We start from the raw sequence: 23,708 nt of genomic DNA, 5'->3' as shown, positions 1-23,708 counted from the left end.
CAAAAGTGCAGATTTAAGAAAATGCTCTCTGATAATCGATGACTAGAAACTCCAAGCACAAATGCCATCAGTCTTACGACTACTGCCTCCTTCTTCTCTCCTTCTCTTCCCCTTTTCGTCCTAGATTACCTCTCCTTTCTCTCCCTGCTCTTTTTCATTCCCCTCTTTCTCCCTGTGCTTCCATCTTTGACCTCCACCTTTTCCAGGCAGTTCACAGTAAGGCAAATTGCTGTGTATACATGAAAAAAATAATATGGAAATGGACTAGCCTTCCATCTCAGAGCATTTTACATCCCTAGGTGTTAAAACACTGGATCCTCTGGCTGGGCACAGGCACATCTGTGACTCTTTTTGAGTGTATCATACACTCTGAAAAATCTTATATTAACTTTTTGTGGAAGTAAAAAAATAATCCTGATACTTTGTACATCTTTAAATTCAAGTCTTACTTTTCCTATACCCTCCCTCATGTGCCAGAAAGAATCCCAAGTGTTTAGCAAATCTTGTTTCATTTTCCTCTTCCCAGACATGAAAAGTGAAAGTGAAAGTGTTAGTCACTTCAGTCTTGTCTGATTCTTTGTGACCCCATATACTATACCCCACCAGACTCCTCTGTTTCATAGAATTCTACAGGCAAGAACACTGGAGTGGATAGCCATTCCTCTCTCCGAGGAATCGTCCTGACCCAGTTACAGGCAGAATCTTTACCACCTGAGACACAAGGGAAGCCCCTTCCCAGGCATATAGGGCTGTATTTCCCACCTCTCTTAAAGTTTGGTTGAAGCCACATGATTGGGCTTTTGCCCAGTTCAGTTCAGTCCCTCACTTGTGTCTGATTCTTTGCGACCTCATGAACTGCAGCATGCCAGACTTCCCTGTTCTTCACCAACTCCCAGAGTTTGCTCGAACTCATGTGCATAGAGTTGGTGATGCCATCCAATCATCTCATCCTCTGTCATCCCTTTCTCCCACTGTCTTCAATCTGTCTCAGCATCAGAGTCTTTTCTAATGAGTCAGTTCTTCGCATCAGGTGGCCAAAGGATTGGAGCTTCAGCTTCAACATCAGTCCTTCCAATGAATATTCAGGACTGATTTCCTTTAGGATTGACTGGTTGGATCTCCTTGCAGTCCAAGGGACTCTCAAGAGTCTTCTCCAACACCACAGTTTAAAAGCATCAGTTCTTTGGGGCTCAGCTTTCTTTATGGTCCAAATCTCATATCTGTACCTGACTACTGGAAAAACCATAGCTTTGACTAGCTTTGTCTAGTCATTGGGTTTTTGCCGAGTGAAAAAAAAAAATTTAGCCACTCAATGTCTAAGACTAACCATGTTCTCTGCCTCTTTTCATTTGCCATCACTTGCTTAAAATGGCAGTGTTCAGGATGCTACAAGGTGTTAAATCACTGAATCACTGCTTGGAGGAGAGCCCTGAAGGGGAGCCTCCAACCCCATATCAGACTGTGACTTGAGCAAGAAAAGAAACATATTGGGTTAAGCCACTGAAATTTGACAATTTTTATTGCAGCCTACTCGGTCCTATCCTGGATCTCTTCTCAGGGGTATCCTCACAAGTCCTAGGATTCATTCTGTTACTACTTGAACATACATGGGTCATATATCCATCTCCGAAACAATTATTATGGCCAAAGAGGAGCTGGCACATTGATTGTTCAAGTTTGTGTCACATGTGCTATTCCTGGAGTTAGACAGAACCTTGGCAAACAAATGGATTGATATTGAGGTAAGAGTTGATATAGTAGAAAGAAATCATGAAATCTATTTGTCTTTTTTCTTTCTTTTAAGTGAAGGAGGCAGAGAAAGACAGAGAGTAGAAGCTGGAATCTAAAAACATCATTGGCTTTTAGGAATTATGAGTAGGATATTTTATTTTAATAAATATTAATGTCAAGATTTAGTTGTAGACAAGTCTAAACTGGCAAATTAAATTCAATTTTGGAAATTCTAACTCTGGAATATCAAGGTAAGTTGTCTATCTACAAAATTTAATGAGTCATGAATGTTTTTGAGGAGGGCAGTTATGACATTCAGCGAGAGCAGTTTTTTAAAGAATAATAACTTGGCAGCAGAATGCAGACTAGATTAAGGTCAAACAAAACTAGAGTTGAGAAGATGATAATAATCCAAGACTGCAATGGAGCGAGTTCCCTGGCAGTCCCGGTGGTTAAGACGCCACACTTCCACTGCAGGAGGGCACGGGTTCAGTCCCCGGTCAGGGAACAAAAATCCCCCAAGCTGTGTGGCACAGCCAAAAAAAGAAGAAGACTGAACAATAGGTGATATTAGCAGTGGTAGAGGGAGTAGAAAGGAATTGATACTTTGAGATCAGAGATGAGATGAAATGAGAAAGGAAGAATTGACATTTCTTCATGTCTGACTTGATATGGGGAGATAAGAGGGAATTAAAGATGATTTAGAGGTTTGAAGAGACTGTATTTGGGGGAGTTGGTGTGCTTCATTCAGTGCAGTCTGAGATGCCTAATAGATATTTAAATGGAAATTAAGCAGTTTTACAGCTGAAATCTGGGGAACAATCTGGTCTAGAAAGAAAAATTGGAGAGGCATCTATATAAAGATGTTTGCTGATAAAATTAGTCAGTGATAGTGGAGATTATGTGAAGCAGAGGTCTGAGGACAACTCCTTGGGTGATAACCACCATTAGGACAGAGTTGAGGTAGGAGAAATTGAATGAAGAAAGAGAGGAGTAGGAGGAGGAAAGTAGAGTGACAGGGAAGGGGAAATCTCAACGTCTCTTAAAATTGCTGAGCACTGCAAAGAGTGACACTGAGTCACTGGGGATCTTCGAGTTTCAGCAGAGTAAAGATGAAGTTGCTGGAGAGCCAAATTTTGAAGTGTTAATGAAATGGCAAACAGTAAGGAAACCGTGTTATAAAGCAAGGAGGAAATAAAATGGTAGATTGAATGGCACATCACCATCAAACCAAGGTTTCCCCAGGACTGAGAAGACCTGTGCATTTTAGATTGGAGAAAAAGAAGCCAGGGAGGAGGAAAAGTATTTGTTGTTGTTTTGTCTGTTTGTTGGTTGGTTTTTAAGAAAAACTGGTAATAATATAATAACACTACCTTTTATTGTCACTTGATATGTGTCAGGAACTGTGATAGGTACTTTTCAGTTATATTTTCCCAGTTATTGAATGTCATTTTATAGATGAGAAAATAAAATGCAGGAAGATTAATAAGTAAGTCAGCAAGATCAATCAGCAGTCAAGAGGCTCAGCAGAATCAGTCCCACGTGATCAGAATTCAGTTTCAATGCTGCCCCAAGTCTCTGAAGCACCCAACAGTGCTGGTATGAGATGACCCATCAGAAAGTTCTCAGAGACCAGGAAGCAGGTTCTCACCAGACACTGAATCTCCTAGCACCTTATCTTGGATTTCCCAGCCTCCAGAGCTATGAGAAATAAATTTCTGTTAATTGTAAGACAAAAAAAAAAAGTTCTCAGAGAATGGTAGGTGAGGTCTAAGACCCTAGATAGAATATGAAAAGACTTCTAGGGATTTCTAACAAAGGTCCATGAAGTTATCTTGGCAAACCAATCAAGCCCTCTGATGGCTTCTCTTCTGTGTTAATGTGTAATTACACATGGTTTGATTTTTGTATCAGGGATGAATTCTTTAAGGGTAAACAAATTTACTTTCTTTTATCAGGTAAAAAATAATGATATAGCTCTTTTGCCTTTTAAATTAAGAAAAGCCCATAAACAAATTAAGAACTCTGCTGAGATGAGAGATCAACCCAAATACTTGAACACGTGTCTTCTCTTGTAACTATTTTTTCGCTTTCATTTGTTCTGTTTTGTATTTATTTTTTTTTTCAAGTTGTTTGGGGATTCTCTGGGAAAGTCAGTGGTATATATGTGGATTTATGTTGTATATATTGGGGTATGCTGACTGGTTCTTCTCTCTGGAGAGATCTGAAGGATGTGTAGGTTTTCAAAAGGAGCACGTGCTGGTGAGAGGGACATTCCAGGAGAGTTTGGGCCAAGTGCCTTATACTTCTGGTTGGAGAGAAGTAAATACAGTCTTCATCCATGGTCCACATGACATATGCGCGGGAACAGGACGGGAATGGGGGTGGAGGCAGGGAAGGCAAGTCTGAGGACTGTGAATGCTCATGAATGTCAGGCTGAGAAATCTGAAAATCAGAAGCTCTTGTGGTGGATGTCCAGCCAATTAGCTCTGTAGATAATCAATATTTCTTATTCAATCTGTAAAACTTGTTCATTGATGCCTCCTGTGCCTGAACTTGGGAGATACTTGCCTCTCTCCATACCTCCTGGCATTTCTGCTCCCACCATCTGAGTTCCAGGCTGATCAAGAATTAGTTACCTTTGTCCACAGGCTGTTGGTGACTTCTTATATATGTAACTAGAATGTGTGCGTGTGTGCTCAGTCATGTCCAACTCTTCACAGAATACCGTAATTTAATTAAATGCTATGTAACCTGATGAAATATGAATGTGATAGGGAATGGTGAGGGGGAGGGGATAATCTCTATGACAGTCTATAAATAGACTGCTTTGGAAAGAATTGATTAAAGTGAAGACCTTAAAAAATTCATGTTCAACTAGCTATGAGGGAGAAAGTTATCTTGAAAACTGGAGAAAATATATAAAACTCAAGAAGGATTCTAGGCTCAGGTTGCCTCAGAGATGTCTTTCAGATCTTGTCCTACTTTAGAGAGCATACTACAGACGCAACTGACCACGATTTAAGTAAGGAGGCCCCTGTGGACTCCACCAGAGGACCCCTGCTCAAGGCGAAATCCTGAGTCCATAGCCCATGTGGCTGCCCATGTTTCATGTTCAATATAAAATATTAGGGTGCGTTTACAGCACTTTCCTCATTTTAATTGATTTCTTCAATGGATCACTTAGGTATGGGCCAATAGGGAATCACTGGAGATTTTGAAGCAAGGAAATGACATCTTCAGCAGAATTACAGTACAATTTGTTGCATTTAATAAGCATTTTAATCTACCTCTCAAACAGGAGCTATTTCAATACACTTGCACTAAAAAAGCTATCAGCTTGAATTATGAGTTTAATAGAATTCTCTCCACAACTTGACTTGATATCAGGGTACAAACGCAAAATGATATCTTGGATCTGAAGAAGACTAGTGGGTTCAAGTCCTGGCTTGTTTTAGCACCTACCAGTGGTGGGAATAGAATCTATCTGAGAGGAATGAGATATACATTAGCACTATTATTATATTAAAAAGGTCACAATGAGTACCTCTGCTGGCTACCAAGTGGGCTGAGATTAGAGATATCCTTGCCAGAGACTCAAGAGTATAGTATATTTACCTAATGCAGGTAGACGGGATTTTTGTGAATTTGTACTGTATGTTTTGAAAATATTATTAGAAATAATTTCCAATATTTCTAAAATATCTACAAAGTGAACACAAAGCCCTAAGACCACGACTGTGTCATCTTCCTGCTTCATTATATGCCAACCTGGCCAGTTGTCAGCTCCTCTGAGTATCTCCATGTATAAGGGTGATCTTGTCAGTTGGATATCTCCTGTACAACAAATGAAGTCTCAGCTTTCCCCCAGTTCCTAATGCTAGGGCCGACTTTCTCTCTAGTACTGTTTAGATACAGCATATGCTACATAAATTTCAGAAAAGACAGTTTAATATGTCAAAAACAGTCATTATAATCTCCCATTGACTGAAGATCATATCATAAACAAAATACAGATGTTTTTCCACTATGCTACAGCTTTTTACAAGGTAAACTAAGTATCAGATATGTCTTTAGTAAAGATAAAAAACACAAATGATCCTATATCAAAAATGCTGATTTTTCTGAAGACTCAATCTTCTTTTAATATTTATGTATTTGGCTGTGCCAGGTCTTGGTTGCAGCACATGGGATCTCCAATCTTTGTCACAGTGTGTAGCATTTTTTAGTTGTGGCATGCAGGATCTAGTTCCCGAACCAGGGATGGAACCTGGGCTCCCTGGATTGGGAGTTGAAGACTCAATCTTGATATCATTCTTTGAGATTCATAAAAATAATTTTTTAGTGTTAGTGTGTGTATACGTGGGTGTCCCAGGTGGCTCAGTGGTACAGAATCTACCTGCCAATGCAGGAGACGCAGGAGACACAGGTTCAATCTCTGGGTCGGGAAGATCCCCTGGAGGAGGAAATGGCAACCCACTCCTGTATTCTTGCCTAGAAAATCCCATGGACTAAGGAGCCTGGGGGCTTCCCTGGTGGCTCAGAGGTTAAAGCGTCTGCTTGGAATGCGGGAGACCTGGGTTCGATCCCTGGGTTGGGAAGATCCCCTGGAGAAGGAAAGTGCAACCCACTCCAGTACTCTTGCCTGGAGAATCCCATGGAGGGAGGAGCCTGGTAGGCTACAGTCCATGGGGTCGCAAAGAGTCGGACACGACTGAGCAACTTCACTCACTCACTCAAGGAGCCTGGAGGGCTACAGTCCATGGGGTCACAAAGATTGGGACAAAACTGAGCAGCTAAGCATGCACGTGAACATGTGCATACCCAGAATAAAAGACGTGCAAAATTCAGAATTTATCACACCCTTAAGAAAATATTCTAAGTCACACATCTCACAACTTTCATAATTAAAATGCCTTTTGTCAGTGTCCCTGAGCTGTGTAGATGACCATTAAATTCAGTCATAGAGAGGGAAGCAAGGGAGAAAGGGGGTGAAAGACAGAGAGAGATTCATTGCCGATTATTACCGTAAGTGGAAAGGAAGAGAAAGTGTAGGTGGGGTGAGCCTTTCTGGGACATTCCTGCATATACACAGCCCCCCAGACACCAGCAGCTCCCTGTGGGCACCTCTCCTTCCCTCTGGTTCCCTGCTAGCTAGAGCTCAGCACTAGGAAAGCCCCAGCAGAGAGAGGACAGAAAAGGTGTGAAGCAGCCGGCTTTTCCATTTCCCTTCTTGGGCTCTGTTTTTCCACCTTACAGCTTGCTCTGATTCAGACTGAAAAGGTGAAAACATACAGAGGGAGATGGCACTAGCCTCTTTCCCCACTCTGACCAGACGTCACCACAGCCACGCTGCGACACCAAGATGCCCGTGAAACCAGGGCCCAGCCATTTAGGACAGACTTGTTTCAACTCCTGCTCCAGTTTTGCCCCATGAATGTTAGACTGTCCCAAAGGGAGGAATTTGGAGCAGGTGTTGAGCAAGCTTCCTGGGAGCAGTAGAGACACTGGACTCTCTAATGCACACTCGCAGCCTCGCCCTCACTGATACTGCCTCCACTTGCCCTGACCTCGTCTTGAGCCACTGACGCGGGCTTTGTTTTCCTTTTACTCATCAGCACCCAAATCCATGGGGCTGTGATAGGTTGGCAGATGTTCTTATAATTAGAAGTTGGTTGGCCCTGTGGCTGCATAGGCAAATTGAATTATGGTTAAAAGTGTTCATCTCCCCCCTCCTTTGGTATATATGGTGCCATCATTTAAACCATCTAAATATGGAAGAATCTCTCTCATTTGTAAAGCCTTGAAGAGAAAACTTCAGTTTGAAACATTCCTTAATTATACCAATATTTAACAACAAACTTTGTCGTATGACAGTCTCACTTCACTTCCTAGTATATTCAATGACTTTCTTTTTTACAAAAAGAGTTAAGTATGTTTAAACTTTAATTAAACTTTCTTTGCTAATGCCAGGGCTTAACAAAAATATGTGTATAATCTAAAAATCTAGGATCAATTATTCAATGCATTTACTGCTTGTGGGTTTTTTGTTTGTTTTTTTTTAATTTGTCATGTAATCTTTTTTAAAATTGCAGTGTAGTTGATTTACAATGTTGTGTTCATTTCAGATGTACAGCAAAATGAATCAGTAATATATATATATAATTATTATTATTGTTCAGATTCTTTTCCCTTATAGATTATTACTGAGTGTAGCCCCCTGTGTTCTACATGTCCTTTTTGTTCATCTATTTTATATGTAGCAGTGTGTGTATGTTAATCCCAAATTCCTAAGGTATCCTTCCCCCTACCTTCCGCCTTTGGAAACGGTAAGTTTGTTTTCTATGTCTGTGGATCTATTTCTGTTTTGTAGGTTAGTCCATTTGCATCATTTCTTTAGATTCCACATATAAGCTCTATCAAAAGATTGAAAGAGACAGTTATAAGCAAAGGGTCTCTCTTGGCAGCCCAGGGGTTAGGACTCCATATTTCCAATGCAGGGCGTGCAGGTTCAATCCCTGGTTAGGGAACTAAGGTCCCACATCTCATGCAGTGAGGCCAAAAAACAAGAGACGGAATTATAAGCAGAGAATAGTGTTATTAGAACTAATGTTACTTTCTGAAACTGTCTGAAATTGCTATTCAAGGATTGGTAGGATTTTAAAATATTAAAGTCTGTGGCCTGAGGGGAAGGATAGACATTTCTACCTCACTCTGGCTCTTTCCTCCCATTTTCAGAGGCCCCAGTCCCATGGCATTGCTGGCCTCTCTGCCCCTTTACTCATCTGTCCCGGAAGAGGACGTGGATTTAGGGAAGACCGTTTACAAAGGGGGACACAATAATTCCTCCCTCCCCAGGCCCTTTATAATGTGACTCAGCCTCTTCTCCTGCCAGGAAGCAGAATTAATTTCCCCACCCTTCCCCTTCAATCTGGGATGACCGTATGATTTCCTTTCACCAACAGAATGCAGGGCAAGTGTTAGGTTGTGGCTTCTGAACTGCTCTGCCTCCAGCAGCATTGCAGCTTCTGCACTAGTGCCCTCTAATGCTGCTGCTGCAAGAAGAAACCCAATCTAGACTTTCCAACAATGAGACAACACATGAGAGAAAGCCTCAACCAACATCCAAAACCAACCATCAGCTGTGTAAGGGAGCTCACCTGCAGAACTCATATGCAGATGACTGCAGCTATGTGTGTGACCCAGACAAAACTAGCAGAAAGACCTCCCACTGGCTCCAATGCAAACTGATGACCCACATCATGTAATTTTTTATTGAGATACAATGTCCAACACATGCAGTGTGTTGATTTGGTTTATTTACATATTACAGTATGTTTAGCACCATTGCTTAAGCTACCGTCCTTATCATGACATACAATTATCATTTAATTTTTTGTCATGGGAATATTTAAGATGGAGTCTCTTAGCAATGAAATACGTAAACGGTACAGGTGACTGCAATCATGCTGTGCATTAAGCTGTCTGGAACTTACTCACCTTCTAATTGCAAGTCTTTACAACATCTCCCCCGTTCACCCAACCCCCTAGCTCCTGGTAACCACCATTCTATTCTCTTTCTACAAATTCTGCTTTTGTAGATTACAATATGAGTGATACCATGCATTATTTGTCTTTCTCTGTCTGTGTTATTTCACTTAACATAGTGCTCTTAAGTCCATCCTTGTTGTGGTAAACGGCAGAATATCTCTCTTCTGATGGAATATTATATATATGTGTATATATTTGGCTGAAATCAAGGTCAAAACCAAACATTGCCATGAGAGGAAGAATGAACAATCAATAATAAATCTTAAAAATAAGTTTAAAATTTAGAATTATTAAAATAATTTTAATAGTCACAAATTAAAAGTTGACTAGTGAAATTGCAGTGGATTAAAATTTTTTTTCTAACAATGTATTCCATCCCCTTTCTCTTTACATTCTTTATTATGTCAAAATGGAAAGTAATTTATCTGGATTTTGAATTCATTCCCTTTCATGACATTTTAAGGAAGCAAAAATGATATATTTATTTTTTTAATTGGACAATTGGTTTACAATATTGTGTTACCATACGTCAGCATGAATCAACCACAGGTAGACATATGTCCCCTCCCTCTTGAGCCTTCTTCCCACCTCCTACCCCATCCCACCCCTCTAGGTTGCCACAGAGCACCAGATTTGAGCTCCCTACGTCATACAGCAAATTCCCGCTGGCTATTTTACATATGGTAATGTACATGTTTCAGTGTTACTCTTTCCATTTGTCCTTCCCTCACTTTCTCTCACTGTGTCCACAAGTCAGTTCTCTATGTCTACATCTCCCTTGCTTCCTTGAAGGCAGGTTCATCAGTAGCATCTTTCTAGATTCCATATATATGTGCTAATATATGATATTTATCTTTCTCTTTCTTACTTCACACTGTGTAATAGGCTCTAGGTTCATCCACCTCATCAGAACTGACTCAAATGTGTTCCTTTTTTATGACTAAGAAACATTCCGTTGTATATTTGTACCACAGCTTCTTTTTCCGTTCATCTGTCGATGGATGTCTAGGTTGCTTCCATGTCCTACCTATTGTAAATAGTGCTACAGTGAACATTGGGATACATGTGTCTTTTCAATTATGGTTTCCTCAGGGTATATGCCCAGTAGTGGGATTGTTGGGTCATATGGGTAGTTTTATTCCTAGTTTAAAAAATGGTAGTTAAATTCATCCTCACAAGGTGTAAAAATTCTCAAATAGGACTTTTATTGAAAACACATGGGACCTCTTGGATTTGACCTTGACATTTTTCTGTTACTCATTTTTATGTGAATTTAGTTTTCCTATCAGCATATTTTGTTCTAGCAACTCCTGTTGTTTCTTGTAGTGTTAAGTATTTTTTTTAATATAAAAAATATTTTTCTGAGTTTTTCTTCCTCTGTTTTGTCTGTGTTACTTTTATCTGGACCTTCTCTTTACTTCATCTTTTTGTTCCTTCCTGGTCAACTTTGATTCAGCTCCGACCGTTTTACCAGAGTGTAGGGCCCTGTGGAAGGCGGGCGGGGCACGCTCTAAGCCCATTAACCCGGCTTACTGCAAGCCCTTGCTAAGCAAGCGGTAGACCTCTCTCATTCCTGCTGTTGCTCTCACTAGTCCACCACCTCCTGAGTATCTGGCATCCAATTTTAGTGTCTCCTATTCCCGTATACAGGTTTCTCAGGAGACAGGTAAAGCGTTCTGATATTCCCATCACTTTAAAAATTTTCCACAGTTTGTTGTGATCCACACAGTCAAAGGCTTTAATGTAGTCAATGAAGTAGAATTAGTTGTTTTTCTACAATTCCGTTGCTTTCTCCATGATCCAATGAATGTTGGCCATTTGATCTCTGGTTCCTCTGCCTTTTCACCCAGCTTGTACATTTGAAAGTTATTGGTTCATGTATTGCTGCAGCCTAGCTTGAAGGATTTTGAGCATCAAAGTGAAATGAGTGCAACTATACAGCAGTTTGAACATTCTTTCACATTGCCCTTCTCTGGGATTGGAATGAAAACTGACCTTTTCCAGTCCTGTGGTCACTGCTGAATTTTCCAAATTTGTTGACATATTGAGTGGAGCACTTTGACAGCATCATCTTTTAGGATTTAAAATAGCTCAGTTGGAATTCCAGCACCTCCACTAGCTTTGTTCATAGTAATGCTTCCTAAGGCTCACTTCACTTCACATTCCAGGAGGTCTGATCATACCATTGTGGTCATTCAGGTCATTAAGATCTTTCTTCTGTATTTCTTCAGTGTATTCTTGCTGCCTCTTTAAATCTTTTCTGCTTCTGTTAGGTCCTTAATGTTGCCATCCTTTATTGTGCCCATGAAATGTTCCCTTGATATCTCCAATTTTCTTGAAGACATGCAGATGGTGACTTGCAGTCATGAAATTCAAAGACACTTGCTCCTTGGAAGGAAAGCTATGACAAACCTAGACAGTATATTAAAAAGCAGGGACATTACTTTCCCAACAAAAGTCTGTCTAGTCAAAGCTATAGTTTTTCCAGTGGTCATGTATGGATGTGGGAGTTGGACTATAAAGAAGGCTGAGTGCCGAAGAATTGATACTTTTGAACCATGGTGCTAGAGAAGACTCTTGAGAGTCCCTTGGACTGCAAGGAGATCAAGCCAATCAATCCTAAAGGAAATCAACCCTGAATATTCATTAGGACTGTTGCTGAAGCTGAAGCTCCAATACTTTGGCCGGCTGATGCAAAGAGTTGACTCATTGGAAAAGACTCAGATGATGGAAGAACTGAAGGTAAAAGGGAAAAGGGAAAACAGAGAATAAGATGGTTAGATAGCATCACCAAATCAATGGACATGAATTTGAGCAAACTCTGGGAAATAGTGGACAGAAGAGCCTGACATGCTGCAGTCATGTCGCAAAGAGTCGGACACAACTTAGTAACTGAACAACAATTTTCAGGTTGTCATTTGTTCCCTGGCCTCCCTCTTCTTTCTCTTGAACAATTGCTAATTATGTGCTGATCTTGTGGTTCTTGCTGGTTTGCACTTTGGGATTCACAGTGAATCCCTCATTACCTTGTTTTGTTGTAAATGTTTTCCATTGATTTTTTTAATTTCACAGTTTTCTGTATACTAGGATTTGGGAAGATCCAAAAGCTTGCTACTCCTACAACTGTCATCTTCCCAGAATTTAATGATAAGAATTAACACAAGTTCAATCTCGACTGCTTACCCATAATTTAAAAAGGACTATCCAAATATTTATTCAGATCCGTTATAAACCCAAGTGATATCTCTTGTTCACATCTCTTGTTTACGTTACTGTCAGTGTAACACTGATCATCTATGATGGTCCCCTGTGACTATATCACACCATCTTTGATCACCCACGGGTTCTAGAATGTGAGAAATGCTGTGAAAGTAACATCTGTATGGATCTTTCAGCAAAATACCAGGGCCAAGATCAAACTTGGGTGTATCTTTATTACATCGGTGACATATGTGTGATCTTGCTATCCTGCCTCTGGATGGGTGAATCAGATTCTTCACTGTTGGAAGCCCTGCATAGAAAGAAACCATGTCCTTCACTGTTGGAAGCCTGCATAGATAGAAATCACATCCTCCAGCCTGGTCCTTACTAATTAAAAATTTTAGATTTTACCTCAACTGCCAGCTTACTCCTTTATTACCTTGGAATGTGATCAGGAAGAATTTTTCTCAGTTTAAAAAATAAACTGAATAAAATATTGGAAAGCACCTTAACACCTGGAGATTGAGGTATCTGGCAGGGCCAAGGAGGGTAACTTTAACTTTTGGTGGCTCTTACTAAGTGGAAAAGACTCTTGAGAGTCCCTTGGACTGCAAGGAGATCCAACAAATCCATTCTGAAGGAGATCAGCCCTAAGATTTCTTTGGAAGGAATGATACTAAAGCTGAAACTCCAGTACTTTGGCCACCTCATGCGAAGAGTTGACTCATTGGAAAAGACTGTGATGCTGGGAGGGATTGGGGGCAGGAGGAGAAGGGGACGACAGGATGAGATGGCTGGATGGCATCACTGACTTGATGGACGTGAATCTGAGTGAACTCTGGGAGTTGGTGATGGACAGGGAGGCCTGGCGTGCTGCGATTCATGGGGTCACAAAGAGTCAGACACAATTGAGTGACTGAACTGAACTGAACTGAACTAAGTGTTATGGTTCAATTGTGTCCCCTTAAACTAGATATATAAAGCTGTCAGGAAGCAACACTTAGAACTGGACATGGAACAATAGACTGGTTCCAAATAGGGAAAGGGGTATGTCAAGGCTGTATATTGTCACCCTGCTTATTTAACTTATACGCACCATGAGAAATGCTGGGCTGGATGAAGCACAAGCTGGAATCAAGATTGCTGAGAGAAACATCAATAACCTCAGATACGCAGATGACACCACACTTATGGCAGAAAGCAAAGAAGAACTAAGGAGCCTCTTGATGAAAGTGAAAGAGAAGAGTGAAAAAGTTGGCTTAAAACTCAACATTCAGAAAACTAAGATCATGGCATCTGGTCCCATCATTTCATGGCAAATAGATGGGGAAACAGTGGAAAAAGTGTCAGACTTTATTTTTGGAGCTCCAAAATCACTGGAGATGATGACTGCAGCCATGAAAGTAAAAGACACTTGCTCCTTGGAAGAAAAGTTATGACCAACCTAGAGAGCATATTAAAAAGTAGAGACATTACTTTGCCAACAAAGGTCCATCTAGTCAAAGCTATGGTTTTTTCAGTAGTCATGTATGGATGTGAGACTTGGACTATAAGAAAGCAACACCAAAGAACTGATGCTTTTGAACTGTGGTGTTGGAGAAGACTCTTGAGAGTCCCTTGGACTGCAAGGAGATCCTAAATCTAAGGTCAAGGGATGGGAAAATATACTCTACTCCCTTAGAAGGAAGAATTGTAAGGTCTGTGGCAAAAGATATGGGCACAGGAAGGCATAGTGAATGAGAAGCACTGATACAAGCTGCCACAATGCTCACTGATCCAACAAACTTAAATTAGATATAGATACTGCTCCTTCAGTCCTAAAGGAAATCAGTCCTGAATATTCATTGGAAGGACTGATGCTGAGGCTGAAACTCCAATACTTTGGCCACCTGATGTGAAGAGTTGACTCATTTGAAAAGACCCTGATGCTGGGAAAGATTGAAGGCAGGAGGAGAAAGTGATGACAAAGGATGAGATGGTTGGATTGCATCACTGACTCAATGGACATGAGTTTGAGTAAACTCTGGGAGTTGTTGATGGACAGGGAGGCCTGGCATGCTGCAGTCCATGGGGTCTCAAAGAGTCGGACATGACTGAGTGACTAAACTGAACTAAAGCCTCTGAACCTCAGAAGGTGAACTTATTTGGAAATAGGGTTGTTGCCAATGTTATTGTTTGGGGGATGAAGTCATACTGGAGTTGGTGGGGACCTACTTCAACGTGACTGGTGTCCTTAGGAGAATATGGCCATGAAGACAGACAGAGAACACCATGTGATGATGAAGGCAGAGACTGGAGTTACATAGCTGCAACATCAAAGACTGCCCACGAACGACCTGAAGCTAGGAAGAAGTCAAATTACAACAGTCTGTTGCTTGCAACAGAGAACATAAATGAGTTTGAGGACAATGCTGCAGAAATATCAACTTAAAAAAAATCTTCTGCCGACCAAGAAAAATTCTCCACTAAGTAGAGGAAAAAGAAAACAGTTTTATTATTGTGTAACATTAAACCAGAATGTGATGTGTATCACGGGCAGTCCACTGCGAGACTATAAAAACAGAACGAAATCTCACCCTTTTACATAGCCAGGCAGAGAACAACCCATTCTATACATGTTCTCAAGGTAAACCGTAAGTAGCCCCCAGAAAAGAAAACTTGGCACCATTTACCATGCAGAGATCATCCAAATGCATCTGGTAATGGAGGTGACCCTCCGCATTAGCTAATTGGTTTTAATCAAAGGAAAAACAAAGTTCTCATTATCTTTATGTAATGAGGTCATTTTGTAATTTGGAGGAAGGTGCCCACTGAAGTTAGGCTCCTACCTGAAACTGGGAGAGAATTCTTTCTTGATGATTACATTTCAAAGAAATGGCTTCCCAAGTGCTTGAGGAAACATTCTGCTTTCAAGTAAATTGTAATTGTTAGATGTCAATGAAGCAACATTAATTCTTCCTTTCATGCTCTGGTTCCTATTAGAATGCCTTAGTAAATCAACTCTCCAGTCCGGCTTCTCGGGCTCTTCCAGTGGATTTGCCTTGGACACTGATTCCTAGCAGTTAAGAAAATACTGAGAAAATTGACTAGTATACATCAACATGTCCACACCTTTATTTTGTGAAGTGTTTCCTTAAATAAAAAATGTCAAGGTTTTTGCAGAGACTGTTCATGGTGCCCCTCCTCATCCTCCATAGAGGCAGAATGTTTTAAATTTCTTTTTGGATGCCCTGGGTCTTCCGTTGCTGCACAGGCTTTTCTCTACGCAGCGAGTGTGAGTTCCTCTCCGTTGCAGTGTGCTGGCTTCTCACTGCAGTGGCTTCTTTTGTTGCAGAGCATGGGCTCTGGGGTGTGTGGGCTCAGTAGCGGTGGCATGTGGGCCTTGTTGCCCCATGGCATGTGGGATCCTCCCAGACCATGGATCAAACCCACGTTCTCTGCATTGGCAGGCAGATTCTCATCCACTGTGCCACCAGGAAAGTCCCCAAAGTAGAATTTTTAACCAGGCTCATGGTTGGCTGCATAGAATAAAACCTACATTTTTAGCCCTCTTTTTCAAGTAGATGTCATCATGGAATTAAGTTCTGATCAATAAGGTGTAATCTATAATCACTTTGAAACCTCCAGGAAGTATCCTTGAAGGGAAAGGGGCTTCTCTTCTCTTTTCCATTTCCTCCTTCCTGCCAGACAGAATATGGATGTATAAGTTGGAGCTGGAGGGGCCATGTGGGACCATGAGGTGGTCTTAACAATGGAAGCCTGACACCCTAAAGAGCTGAAGCAGCTCTGGAGTATCTATCTCTGGAATTTTACACTTAAGAAAAAAACCAACTTTAAGATGTTACGATGATGATAATTTATATTTTTTCTGTCACTCTTAGTTGAGTTTAATCTTAACTGACATCATAGTCAAATATATTAGGAAAATTCTGCTTATATTTTCTCCTGCATTACTAGGAGATATTGGCATCGTTGTTGTTTGTTGTTCAGTCGCTCAGTCACGTCTGACTTTTTGCGACCCCATGACTGCAACACAGCAGGCTTCCCTGTCCATCACTGTCTCTCCCTGAGTCTGCTCAAACTCATGCCCATTGAGTCAGTGATGCCATCCAACCATATCCTCTGTCATCCCTTCCTCCTCCTGCCTTCAATCTTTCCCAACATCAGGGTCTTTTCCAATAAGTCAGTTTTCACATCAGGTGGCCAAAGTATTGGAGTTTCAGCTTCAGCATCAGTCCTTCCAATGAATATTCAGGACTGATTTCTTTTAGGATTGACTGGTTTGATCTTCTTGCAGTCCAAGGGACTCTCAAGAGTCTTCTCTAACACCACAGTTCAAAAGCATCAACTCTTTGGTGCCCAGCTTTCTTTATAGTCCAGCTCTCACATCCATATATGACTACTGGAAAAACCATAGCTTTGACTAGATGGATTTCCTTGGCAAAGTAATGTCTCTGCTTTTCAATATGTTATCTAGGTTGGTCATAGCTTTTCTTCCAAAAAGCAACCGTATTTAATTTCATGGCTGCAGTCACCATCTGCAGTGATTTTGGAGCCCAAGAAAATAAAGTCTGTCACTATTTCCATTCCCAAGTGATGGGACCAGATGCCCTGATCTTAGTTTTCTGAATGTTGAGTTTTAAGCCAGCTTTTTCACTCTCCTCTTTCAACGTCTTCAAGAGGTTTAGTTCCTCTTTGCTTTCTGCCACTAGGGTGGTGTCATCTGCATGTCTGAGGTTATTGATATTTCTCCTGGCAATCTTGATTCCAGCTTGTGCTTCATCCAGCCTGGCATTTCACATGATGTACTCTGCATATCAGTTAAATAAGCAGGATGACAATGTACAGCCTTGACCTACTCCTTTCCCAGTTTTGAACCAATCCATTGTTCTATGCCCAGTTCTAACTGTTGGTTCTCGACCTGCATACAGGTTTCTCAGAAGGCAGGTAAGATGGTCTGGTATTCCCATCCTTTTAAGAATTTTCCACAATTTGTTGGGATCCACATAGTCAAAGGCTTCAGCATAGTCAGTGAAGCAGAAGTAGATGTTCTTCTGGAATTCTCTTGCTTTTTCTGTAATCCAACAGGTGTTGGTCTCTGTTTCCTCTGCCTTTTCTAAATCCAGCTTGCACAGCTTGAAGTTCTCAGTTCATGTACTGTTGAAGACTAGCTTGAGCATTACTTTGCTAGCATGTGAAATGAGTACAGTTGTGCAGTAGTTTGAATATTCCTTGTCATTGCCCTTCTTTGGGATTGGCATATAAAGACTTTTAGAAGACATGCAGCAATATGATATTTTGAATTTTGTTTAATCCTCTCTTCCCCAGTGTTTTTTAATTAATGCACTGCAAGGAGAGTTGATTTCCATCTTATTATTACACAGTGGAGGCCCCTGAATATAAATATAGTAGACTTTCATAGCAATATGACTTTACTAGTTTTGCTGCCATTTTAACAGCTAAGGTCTCCATATCCATCATCCATATTCTGATGAAGACATAACTCAGTACTTTGTTCAGGGTGCTCTTTCAGGTGCACATTATGCCACCTGAACCCTAGGAGCAAAGAGTGGGAGGGTAATGCTTCTACAGCCTGAATTAAGTCATTGCTTAAATGATTAAGGCATCAACAGACATTTTAGACATCTATCTGCTGAATTCTGCTAACTCTGATGTCAAGAGCTTGTACTGAGCTTATATGCATGTGTTTCTATAAAAGGTGGTCTCACTGTCTAAAATCTGTTTTTGGATCAAAAGGAATTAATGGACGACTTTATCATCAGCTGCAGCTGTAAGTCAGTCTGGTAACATGTCATCTAAGAGATACTCAAATTAAAGTGTTGAGACTTAACCTCAGTTCTTCAGTAAATATAGCTTTCGCCAGACCAATAATGCATTTTATTTGAGGAATTTTAATATCTGGTGTTATAGAGAAAAATGTCTTTAAATAGTTCCACCAAGTGCAGTGAAGTGATAGTTGCTTGGTTCTGTCTAACTCTTTGTGACCCCATGGACCATACAATCCATGGAATTCTCCAGGCCAGAATACTGGAGTGGGTAGCCATTCCCTTCTCCAAGGGATCTTATCAACCCAGGGATCGAACCCAGATCTCCTACATTGCAGGTGGGTTCTTTACCAGCTGAGCCACGAGGGAAGCCCAAGAATACTGCAGGATAGGTAGCCTATCCCTTCTCCAAGCGATGTTCTCAACTGGAATCTGCTGCATTGCAGGCAGATTCTTTACCAGCTGAGCTACCCGGGAAGCTCAATAGATCCACAAGCTCATCAATATAACTGTTACACTAATGTGACGGTTCCTTGAGGGCCATGACTAATTTTTCTCTTTGGCCCATTCAGTGACAAGCATGAGGCACAAAACAGAACTCAGTTATCACTAAGTGGGATGTAGGGGAAGCACCTGGGTTATCTTAACAAGCACTAAGGCAGTTTTGTTACAAGCTCTATTTCAACAGTTTGTTTCAACAGTGCCTCCTTTTCTCTTCATGAAATGGTTACGATATTTTCTTTTAACACTGTACAGAATCTGTTTTGGTTCTTCAATACTTGAGCCAGTCTGGATGCACATTGACATGAGAGGCAGGAGCATTTTGAATTACTCTGATGTCCACATATTCTGTATCTAATTAATGTAAATATTATACTGATGTTTTTAAAGCTGTTAAGACCAGAGGTGCATTCAGAGTGCTCTGCCCTATAGTCTGTCTGACCCTCATACCCGGGATGGTCCTGAGGAATCACAGTTTGCCTTCCTACATTTTTCTGTAAGGATAACATTATTTTCTGTCACAGAAAAGTTTGTTTGACTTTACAGAATGGGTGAACTTTGGGCATTACCTCTCTTGGAAATAGTGTTTTATGTTTAAAAAGATGTTTTTAAATAGTTTTTATGTTTAAAAAGATTTTTTTTCTTTCTTTTAAAAAATATTTATACATTTATCTGTGCCAAGTGTTAGTTACAGCATGAGGGATCTTTATTTGTGGCATGCAAACTCTTAGTTGCAGTATGTGGGCTCTAGTTCCCTGACCAGGGATTGAGTCCAGGCCTCCTACACTGGGAACACAGGGTCCCAGTCACTGGACCACCAGGGAAATTCCCTAAGTTTAAGTTCTGACTCGCCAAACAAACAAACATAATCTCAAGGAACTTCAATTTTTCTTGGTTAATTCCATTAGAGAAGGATGCTGACTTTAATTCTTCCTTATTGAAGGAAAGGCTGCTTGGGGTGGGTTCTGCAGTAATTGTTAGAAATATCATTGAAGGTAGTCTATGGGGTTGCTAAGAGTCAGACACGACCGAGCGACTTCACTTTCACTCTTCACTTTCATGCATTGGAGAAGGACATGGCAACCCATTCCAGTGTTCTTGCCTGGAGAATCCCAGGGATAGAGGAGCCGGGTGGGCTGCTATCTATGGGGTCGCACAGAGTCAGACACGACTGAGCGACTTAGCAGCAGCAGCAGTAGTAAGACCTTTATTGGGCTTGGAGAACTATATGAAAACACTCTCAGGTAGTTTCTGGAAATTAAATAGAAGATAATCTTGCCTAAACTATACCTGCATTTGAAGTGATTATACCATTGGACTTAGGGTATATTTCTATGGGTCATTCCCTGTGAAAATTCAAACTAGTTCAGGGTTAAAGGGTTTTCTCCTCTTGCCCCATTTAATCCATGTTTCAACTTCCTTGTTATAGTCTCAAGAATATTTAATGATTCTGAAACAATCATTTTCAAACCTGAGTGTGCATGAGGCTCATCTTTTATTTTTTTAAGATTTATTCATTTCTTTTTGGCTGTGCCAGGTCTTTGTTGCTGCAGGTGGGCTTTCCCCAGTTACAGCAAGCGGGGGCTCCTCTCTAGTAGCAGTGCTTGGGTTTCTCATTGCCATGGCTTCTCTTGTTGCTGTGTGTAGCTTCGTAAGTTACAGCGCATGGGCTAAGTAGCTGTGGCACAGAGGCTTAGTTGTCCCAAGGCACGTGGGATCTTCCCGACCCAGGGATCAAATCCGTGCCTACTGCATTGGCAGGCAGATTCTTTATACCAGTGAGCCACCTGTACCGAGCTATCACATAGCTCCAAGACTAGTCTCAGACCGCTGTAGAACTAGACGACCCGGAAAGGTATATCAGACAGGACACCCAGCTATGTTGTTTTCCTAATTAAATGTCTTTACATTTTTTCCTGACAATCAAAGACCTAAATTTCCTTACCAGTAAAATGAGAGATTTGGACAAGCTACTTTTCAGACCCTTCAGTTCCAACATCCCATTATTCTGATTCCTTGGCCATTATCTGTAGTGTGAGTAAAATTCATGGACTTATTTTGCTGGTATGTTAGAACTATTATAGTCATGTGTATTAGTTAAAATCAGCCATAGCTATGAGTGCATCCTCATGTAATCTCTATCTAATAATGAAATCAAACACGAATTCTGCCTCTCTTCCAGTTACTTCTAAGGTCTCTGTGTGTGTATATACTTGTAAATGAAAGTAGAACATGAGCATAGTTGGCCTCCATATTTTAGTTCACTGTCTTCACCAAATGCTCGATAGAACACCCTAGTAACATTGTCAGTACAAGTCAAGACAATATTGTGCAGATTTCACAGGGACTTTAAGAAGCGATGAATCAAGATTTCTCTAATTCTTGTATGGGGAGGGAGGTGGGAGGGGGGTTCAGGATTGGGAACACGTGTACACCCGTGGCAGATTCATGTTGATGTATGGCAAAACCAATACAATATTGTAAAGTAATTAGCCTCCAATTAAAATAAATAAATTTAAATTAAAAAAGAAAAAAATAAATAAATTTATTTATTTTCTCCTGTGTTAGACTAAGCTCTAAACTTTGAAGCACTGGAGAAGAGGGACAGAGCTTCTTTAGCTTTGTAACTTAACAGATGTTTTTTGAATGAATAATTAAGCTACCTTTCCTTTCTCTAAACATAAAACCCAAATAGCCTAAAAAGCTGTCAACCTACTAAGTTTTTCTAAAAGCTACCATATTTGAGGGTATAAAATCATGAGTAATGATTATGATTATGTACAGCTGATATTTTTTGAGGGTAAATATTCTGCTTTGTAGATGTTATCAGGTAAAACCCCATTCAGTCTAGAAATCAGCATTAAAACTTTTTTATTCAAATTTGTTTATTTTCATTTGAATGGTCTCATTTGAACTAAAGCAATAATCCTGATGGTAAGACATAAAAACAATCACATTTCTTTGTTTTAGTCTTTCTTTTCTTTCATCCTAGTCATTTCTGTAGAAACAGAGACCAAAATGACTGGATAGCATTATGGAGAGTAAGAATTTCTGGTAAGAAAACACCTACACAAATGTGCTGCAGGAAGTAGAAGTCCATACCTGTTACCCTTGTAATTTATGAGTTGATGAGTCATATAAGAACATAGGACTACTGCTACTGAATGTTGAAAATTTATGTCCCAAATATATTTTTCTGCACCAATAACAAAACATGGATTTAAGGGGCAAAAACATTAAAGCCATAGATTTTATATACATATACATTTATATTTGTCTATACAGATGTATGGGCTTTCCTGGTGGCTCAGAGGTTAAAATGTCTGCCTGGAATGCAGGAGACCTGGGTTCAATCCCTGGGTCGGGAAGATCCCCTGGAGAAGGAAATGGCAACCCACTCCAGTACTCTTGCCTGGAGAATCCCATGGAGGGAGGAGCCTGGTAGGCTGCAATCCATGGGGTCGCAAAGAGCTGGACACGACTGAGTGACTTTACTCACTTGCTCACTCATACAGATGTACTGGGGCTACCCTGATGGCTCAGCAATAAAGAATCCACCTGCCAATGTAAGAGATGCAGGTTCGATTCCTGAGTTGGGAATATCCCCTGGAGGAGGAAATGGCAGCCCACTCCAGTATTCTTTTCTGGGAAGTCCCATAGACAGAGGAGCCTGACAGGCTACAGTCCATGTATAAAGAAGAGTCAGGCAGGACTGAGCAATTGAGCACTCACTTACACAGATATACACATGCGCAGAGGTGGCTGCAAGTGTTGCTGCTGCTGCTGCTGCTAAGTTGCTTCAGTCATGTCTGACTCTGTGCGACCCCATAGACAGCAGCCCACTAGGCTCCTCTGTCCCTGGGATTCTCCAGGCAAGAACGCTGGAGTGGGTTGCCATTTCCTTCTCCAATGCATGAAAGTGAAAAGTGAAAGTGAAGTCGCTCAGTCATGTCCGACTCCCAGCGACCCCATGGACTGCAGCCTACCAGGCTCCTCTGTCCATGGGATTTTCCAGGCAAGAGTACTGGAGTGGGTTGCCATTGCCTTCTCCAGGTTGCAAGTGTTAGGTAGTTAGAATAGGAAACAGGAGTCCAAAATGGCAGTGGCTAAAAGACAAGGAAGGGAAAAGCCCGGAAAATAGAACAAAGGAAGGTCAAAGGAAGATCCGAGGACCAGAGTGAGGACCTCAGGTAGAACAAACCGCACTCCTGGCTAGCCCAGTTTACATAGGGCAGGCCCAGAGGGAAGAAAACACATATGAAAAGACTGGGCTCCCCAAGGGCTGGGGCTCTCTCTCCCCCATGCGTGTGCTCTCTGTCTCTCTGTCTCTCTGTCTCTCTGTCTCTCTCTCTCTCTCTCTCTCTCTCTCTCTCTCGTTGTGTCTGTCTTTCTCTCTTCTCTTCACATCTTTGGGTCGGCATGCCCCCAAGCCTTGAGGATGTATTTTCCTGCTATTTTCTAAATAAAATAGAGCTGTAACACGGAACTGTAACACTGATCTAAGAGCTATAACACAGTCTGTCCAAGACCTGAGAGCTATAACACGGTCTATCCGAGAGCTTTGACACACTGAGGGCTCTAACGTCCATTGCTTCAAATTTTTGTTGAGACAAGACAGAACCGGGGAGAATACACTCGCCTGACACAAGTAAGGTGTGGGAGGTGGACATGGAGGATGAGATGATGAGAAATGATAATGTTAATGAACACCTTTTATGTATGAGCCAAATGACATTCATTCATTAGTTTTATCATCACAATAAATGGTTTCTAGTAACACCATTTTACAGATGAAGAAAATGAGACTCAATAAAAGGTAGAGCCCAGTTTTGAAACAAGTTTTACCTGATTTCAAAGCTAATAAGACATATGACAAGACTTTTCCTGTTGTCCCTGGACTGCAATGGGGGTTCTAGCCAAAAGTCCATATTCAGTGAG

This window comes from Capricornis sumatraensis, chromosome 17 (genome assembly GCF_032405125.1).
Source record: "Capricornis sumatraensis isolate serow.1 chromosome 17, serow.2, whole genome shotgun sequence".
In the NCBI taxonomy this organism is placed as follows: Eukaryota; Metazoa; Chordata; class Mammalia; order Artiodactyla; family Bovidae; genus Capricornis; species Capricornis sumatraensis.
This window is presented reverse-complemented; position numbering follows the sequence as displayed.